Here is a 7,691-nt window from a genome sequence, read left to right as displayed (position 1 = left end):
GTTGCACGAAGTGTTAAAAAGACTCAATGACCACAATGTGAAGTTGAAAAAGAGCAGGTGTGCTTTTGTGCAATCTGAGGTAGTGTACCTTGGCTTGAAAATCAACAAAAATGGACTACAGCCATTGAAAGAGAAGATAGAGGCAATAGTCAATGCCGCAAAGCCAAAAGTTGTGTCTGAGCTTAGATCTTTTCTAGGCTTGGCCCAATACTACTCGCGATTTCTGCCTAAATATTCAATGGGGTGTTAGCTCCACTACATGAGTTGCTGCAGAAAGATGTGAAATTGGAATGGTTTAATACTGAACAAGATGCTGATGATGCACATAAGAGTAGCTTCACCAGTGATGCACTACTCGTTCATTACGACACAAATTGTGACCTGAAGCTAGCATCTGATGCGTCAAACTATGGAGTTGAAGCAGTGATTAGTCATCTCATGGATGATGGTCAAGAGAAGCCCATAGCGTTTGCATCATGGACCTTGACCAAGAGTGAACGTAATTACGCGCAGATAGAAATGGAAGTGCTTGGAATCATCTTTGGAATCAAAACGTTTCACCAGTTTTTACCCTCATTATAGACCATAAAATCCTAGTAGCTATTCTGGGTCCATAGTTTGCAATCCTGGCAATGACAGTATAAAGGATGCAGCGGTGGACTGTACTACTCTCACAGTACAACTACAACACTAAATATTGCATTTAGAAGCAGAATGCTGTCCCTGACGCATTGTCGTATTTGCTGCATGAAAACTCAGAAGTAGGCTGTTAAGGTGCAATCTTCACAATAGGAATTGTGGATGAGGACTTTCCAATCACTGCAACTGAAACTGCAACTGAAACTCAGAAAGATCTAGTTTTAAAAAGAATCTTTGAACAGACTTTGGTTGGACAGAATTTAAATAGTGTACAGATGAGGAACTGAAACCATTCCACAATTGACGTAGTGAGTCATGTGATCAGGGATACATTAAGTGGGGTCACAGAGTGGTAGTACCTAGTTCTATAAGAGACAAGATTCTGGCAGAACTTCATACTGAATGCACGGGTAGAGTTAGCTAATTTTCTGCTGAAGTATAGAAGAACTCCACACTCAACTACACAGTATACATCTGTTGAGCTCTTAATGAAACAAAGATTAAGAATGTGTTTGAGTCTAGTTCCAACAAATTTGACTGCTGAAGTTAAACGAAAACAGTTCAGTCAGAAATGTCAGTATGACACAGACAAAAGAGAATGCCGTTTCAGTAGAAATGAACGTGTTCGTGTTCTGAGAGTCACAACTCAAACAAGTGGGGCGTGGGAAATGTAGAGGTTTGTGGTACTAAGGGATACTGAATTGAAATTGGTGGAAAAGTGAGAAGTGTTCGTGTAGATCACATGATCCCAGCGAGGGATGATCCAAAACTTGAGCATGACCTACTTGATAAGAAGGAACATAGGAGCAGGAGAAGGCCATTCAGCCCATTGAGCTTGCCCTGCCATTCAATTAGATCATGGCTGATCATCTACCTCAACGCCACTTTCCTGCACTACCTCCATATCCCTTGATGTCATTAGTCTCCAGATATCTTTCGTTTTCTGTCTTGAACATGTTCAAGCCTCTGGGATAAAGAATTCCACAGATTCACCACCCTCATCTCAGTCTTAACCGGCCTGCCCCTTATTCTGAGATTATGTCCTCTGGCTGGTCAGTCTAAAGCCAGGGGAAACATCCTATCAACATTCACCTTGTCACGCCCTGTAAGAATTATGTAAATTTCAATGAGATCACCTCTCATTCTTCAAAACTCTTGAGAATACAGGCCAGTTTCTTTAATTGCTCCTCGTAAGACAATCCTGTCTTCCCAGGGATTAGTTTGGTGAACCTCAGTTGCACTCCCTCTATGGCAAGTATATCCTTCCTTAGATAAGGAGACCAAAACTGTACACAATACTCCAGGTGCGGTCTCACCAAGGCTGTATACAATTACAGCAAGACATTTTTACTTCTGAACTCAAATCCCCTTACGATGAAGGCCAACATACCATTTGCCTTCCTTAATGATTGTTGCACCTGCATGCTAGCTTTTAGTGTCTCATGAACAAGGACACCCAAGTCCCTTTGGACATCAACACTTCCCCACCTCTGTCTTTCTGTTTTTTCTACCAAAGTGGATCACTTCACACTTATTCACATTATATTCCATCTGCCATGTTCTTACCCATTCACTTAGCCTGTCCAAGTCTGCTTGAAGCCTCTTTGCATCCTCCTCACAACTTACATTCTCATCTAGTTTTGTGTCGTCAGCAAATTTGGAAATATTACAATTGGTCCCCACATCCGAATCATTTATCTAGATTGTGAACAACTGTGACCCTAGCACTGCTCCTTGTGGTACCCCACTAGAAACAGCCTCCCATCGTGAGGATGACCTGTTTATTCCTACTCTCTGCTTTCTGTCTGTAACCAATTCTTAATCCATACTAGCATATTACCCCCAATCTCCAGCGCTCTAATTTTGTTTACTAACCTCCTGTGTGGGACCTTAACAAAAGCCTTCTGAAAATCCAAATACACCACATCCACTGGTTCTCCTTTATCTATGCTACAAGTAACATCCTCAAAAAACTCCAACAGGTTTGTCATATGATTTCCCTTTCATAAATCCATGTTGACTCCGCCCAATTTTATCATTAGTTTCAAAGTGTCCAGTTATCATATCCTTTATAATAGATTCTAACATTTTTCTTTCTACTGCCATCAGACTAACAGGTCTGTAGTTCCCCGTTTTCTCTCTCCCTCCCTTCTTAAATAGTGAGGTTACAATTGCTACTTTCTAGTCTGCAGGATCTTTCCAGAATCTATAGAATTTTGAAAGATGCATCCACTATCTCTATAGTCACCTCCTTCAACATTCTGGGATGTAGCTCATCTGGTCCAGATACTAATTTCTTTCATTTCCTCAGTTTCACAAGACCCTGGTTGTCTAGTTTTTTCTGGGAGATTTTCTGTATCTTCTTCCTATCCACTCTATTTAGGCAGCTCATAATTTCATACACCTCAATTAAATCTCCCCTCAGCCTCCTCCATTCCAAAGCAAACAACTGGGGATGTAGCTCAGTGGTAGAGCATATGCTTCACACGTATGAGGTCCTGGATTCAATCCCCAGCATCTCTAAGCTGTTTTGAGGGGTATGTTACCCAGCAAAGGCCACGCAGTGCTAATAAGCTTTATGTTTAAGTCCACAACTCGCAGCAATAAAAAAAAGGGCGGCTCCACAGCCTCACAGCTCCAGTGACCCGGGTTCGGTTCTGGGTACTACCAGTTTGCAAGTTCTCCCTGTGACCGTGTGGGTTTCCTCCGGGTGCTCCGGTTTCCTCCCACAGCCAAAGACTTGCAGGCTGATAGGTAAATTGGCCATTGTAAATTGCCCCTAGTGTAGGTAGATGGTAGGAGAATGGTGGGGATGTGGGAGGGAATATGGGATTAATGTAGGATTAGTATAAATGGGTGGTTGTTGGTCGGCACAGACTTGGTGGGCCGAAGGGCCTGTTTCAGTGCTGGATCTCTGTATAACTCTAGCCTATCCAATCTTTCCTCATAGCAAAAATTTCCAGTTCTGGCAACATCTTCATAAATCTCCTCTGTACCCACTGTATCACATCCTGTAATGCAGTGACTAGAACTGTATGCAGTACTCTAGCTATGACCTTACTCGTGTTTTATATAGTTCAAGCATAATCTCCCTGCTCTTATATTCTATGCCTCAGCTAATAAAGTAAAGTATCCCATATGCCTTCTCAACCACCTTCAAGAATCTGTGAACATGCACTCCAAGGTCCCTCTGTTCCTCATTTATACTACCATTTATTGTGTATTCCCTGTCCTTGTTTGCAGTACCTCCCCAATTGCAGTACCTCACACTTCTCTTAACAAATTCATGCTAACTGCCTTTGATTAATCCATGCCTTTCTGAATGACGATTTATACTGTTTCTCAGAATTCTTCCAACAATTTGCTCACCACTGACGTTAGGTTAACTGGCCTGTAATTACTTGTGCATCACTTTCTCCCTTTTTAAACAATGGTAAAATATTAGCAGTCTTCCGGCACTACACGTGTAGCCAGAGAGGATTGGTAAATGATAGTCAGAGCCTCCACTATCCTCTGCCTTGCTTCTCTTAACAGCCTGAGCTACATTGGCACTTATCAGACCTGGCAATTTATCTACTTTCAAAGATGCTAAACCCCTTAATATTTCCTCTCTTACTACATTTATCCCATCCAATATTTCACACTCCTCCTTCTTAACTACTAAATTTTCAAAGTATTCAGGATTCATGAAGAACCATGTCCATGCCTTCTGCCTCCACCCACAGGTTACCTCTTTCATGTTGAATAAAACCTACTCTTGCTATTTATGGATTTATGAAGCATCTTTGGGATTTCCTTGATTTTACTTGTCAATATTTTTTCATGCCCTCTTTTTGCATTCCTAATCTCCTTTGCATTTCACCCCTGCCCTTTCTATACTCCTCTAAGCTTGCTGCAGTATTAAACTGAATTTTTGCTTTGAGGACGGGAAACAGGAGCCAGGATTACTTCCGGGTCCCGAACCCACCCCTGTGGGAAACAGTCACTTTTTGGAATTTTGGTTGGCATGGAGGTGGGTTCCATGTCCAATTAAGGTTAGCTGACAGGCTGTTGAAGCTGGAGGGCCAATCAGATGCCTTTCTGTTTCAGGGAAGCAGCTGGCTACAATGAATGGTAAGTAATTGAGAAGGTGATGGTGAGCTACCTTCTTGAACTGCTGCAGTCCTTAAGATGTAGATACGCCAACAGTGATGTTAGGAAGGGTGTTCCAGGATTTTGACCCAGCGACAGTGAAGGAACGGCGATATAGTTCCAAGTCAGGATGGTGTGTGGCTTGGAGGGGTGGTATTCCACTGTGCAGCAGGGGTGAAGGGAGTTTAAGATGGTGGATGGGGTGCCAATCAAGCGGACTGCTTTGTCCTGGATGGTGTCGAGTTTCTGGAGTATTGTTGGAGCTACACCCATCCAGGCAAGTGGAAAGTATTTCATCATACTCCTGATTTGGGCCTTGTACATGGTGGACAGACATTGGGGAGACAGGTGAGTTACTCGCCACAGAGTTCCCAGCCTCTAACTTGCTCTTGTAGCCACAGCATTTATGTGGCTGGTCCAGTTCAGTTTTTGGTCAATGGTAGCCCCCAGATTTTGATAGTGGGGGAATTCAGCGATGGTAATGCCATTTAACATCATGGGGAGATAGTTAGATTCTCTCTTGTTTGAGATGGTCATTGCCTGGCACTCGCCACCTATCAGCCCAAGTTTGGATGTTGTCCAGGTCTTGCTACATCTGGAAGTGGACTGCTTCAGTATCTGAGGAGTGGCGAATGGTGCTGAACATTATGCAATTATCAGCGAACATCCCCACTTCTGATGTTATGATGGAGGGAATGTCATTAATGAGGCAGCTGAAAATGGTTGGGCCTCGGACACTACCCTGAGGAACACCTGCAGTGATGTCCTGAGACTGAGATGATTGACCTCCAACAATCTTCCCTTGTGTTAGGTTTGACTCCAACCAGTGGAGAGTTTTCCCCTGATTCACATTGACTCCAGATTTGCTTGGGTTCCTTGATGCCATATTTGGTCAAATGCTGTCTTGATGTCAAGAGCAGTCACTCGCACCTCACCTCTAAAGTTCAGCTCTTTTGTCCATGTTTGGACCAAGGCTGTAATGAGGTCAGGAGCTAAGTGGCCCTGGTGGAACCCAAACTGAGCATCAGTGAGCCGGTTGTTGATGAGCAAATGCTGCTTGACAACTCCTTCAATCATTTTGCTGATGATCAAGAATAGACTGATTGGGCAGTAATTGGCCGGGTTGGATTTATCCTGCTTTTTGTGGACAGGACATACCTGGGCAATTTTCCACATTGCCAAGTAGATGTCAGTGTTGCAGCTGTACTGGAACAGCTTGGCTAGGTGCGCAGCATACTTGGAGCACAAGTCTTCAGTACTATTGCCAGAATGTTGTCAGGGCCCATAGCCTATGCAGTATTTAGTGCATTCAGCCATTTCTCGATATTATGCGGAGTGAATCGGATTGCTGAAGATGGGCATCTGTGATGCTGGGGACCTCAGGAGAAGGCCGAGATGGATCATCCGCTCAGCACCTTTGGCTGAAGATCGATGCAAATGCTTCAGCCTTGTCTTTTGCACTGAAGTGATGGGCTTCCCCATTGTTGAGGGTGGAGATATTTATGGAGGCTCCTCCTCCTGTTAGTTGTTCAATTGTCCATCACCATTCATGAATGGATGTGGCAGGACTGCAGAGCTTAGATCTGATCTGTTGGTTGTGGGAATGCTTAGCTCTGTCTATTGCATGCTGCTTCTGCTGTTTGTCATACAAGTAGTTCTGTGTTGTAGCTTCACCAGGTTGACATCTCATTTTGAGGTATGCCTGCTGCTGCTCCTGGCATGTCCCTTTGCGCTCTTCATTGAACCAGAGTTGGTCCCCCGGCTTGATGGTAATGGTAGAGTGGGGGGTATGCTGGGCCATGAGGTTACAGATTGTGGTTGAATACAGTTCAGATGGCCCACAGTGCCTCATGGATGCCCAGTTTTGCATTGCTAGATCTGTTCGAAATCTATCCCATTTAGCATGGTGATAGTGCCACATAACACGATGGAGGGTATCCTCAATGTGAAGGCGGCACTTCATCTCCACAAGGACTGTGCGATGGTCACTCCTACCAATACTACCATGGATAGATGCATCTGCGGCAGGCAGATTGGTGAGGACGAGGTCAAGTATGTTTTTCCCTCTTGTTGGTTCCCTCACCACCTGCTGCAGACCCAGTCTAGCAGCTATGTTGTTAAGGACTCGGCCAGCTCAGTCAGCAGTAGTGTGACCGAGCCACTCTTGGTGATGGACATTGAATTCCCCCACCCAGAGTACATTCTGTGCTCGTGCCACCCTCAGTGCTTCCTCCAAATGGTGCTCAACATGGAGAAGCACTGATTCATACGAGCCACCGATTTAAGGTGATTGGTAGAAAGATTAGAGGGGACATGAGGAAAAACTTTTTCACCCAGAGGGTGGTGGTTGTCTGGAATTCACTGTCCAGATTGGTGGTGGAGGAAGAAACCCTCAACACAGGGCGGCACAGTGGCGCAGTGGTTAGCACTGCAGCCTCACAGCTTCAGCGACCCGGGTTCAATTCTGGGTACTGCCTGTGTGGAATTTGCAAGTTCTCCCTGTGTCTGCGTGGGTTTCCTCCGGGTGCTCCGGTTTCCTCCCACATGCCAAAAGACTTGCAGGTTGATAGGTAAATTGGCCATTATAAATTGCCCCTCATATAGGTAGGTGGTAGGGAAATATAGGGACAGGCGGGGATGTGGTAGGAGTATGGGATTAGTGTAGGATTAGTATAAATGGGTGGTTGATGGTCGGCACAGACTTGGTGAGCCGAAGGGCCTGTTTCAGTGCTGTATCTCTAACTAAAAAGACAGAGGCGCAAGGGGAGAGCCAACTGTGCAACAGCCCCAACAAACAAATTTCTCTGCAGCACCTGTGGAAGAGACTGTCACTCCAGAATTGGCCTTTATAGCCACTCCAGGCGCTGCTTCACAAACCACTGACCACCTCCAGGCGCGTATCCATTGTCTCTCGAGATAAG

The 7,691-nt window shown here is 44.7% G+C and overlaps 1 non-coding gene across 1 annotated transcript; it reads left to right on the top strand.

Moving 5' to 3' along the window:
• The first annotated feature begins 3,090 nt into the window (after positions 1-3,090).
• On the top strand, positions 3,091-3,162 carry trnav-cac (transfer RNA valine (anticodon CAC)). Its single transcript has one exon. It is a non-coding gene; the product is annotated as a tRNA-Val (tRNA).
• Positions 3,163-7,691: the final 4,529 nt, after the last annotated feature.

This window comes from Heterodontus francisci, chromosome 13 (genome assembly GCF_036365525.1).
Source record: "Heterodontus francisci isolate sHetFra1 chromosome 13, sHetFra1.hap1, whole genome shotgun sequence".
NCBI classification, from domain to species: Eukaryota; Metazoa; Chordata; class Chondrichthyes; order Heterodontiformes; family Heterodontidae; genus Heterodontus; species Heterodontus francisci.
Note: the sequence above shows the minus strand (reverse complement) of the source record. Positions and strands in the feature narration are given on the sequence as shown.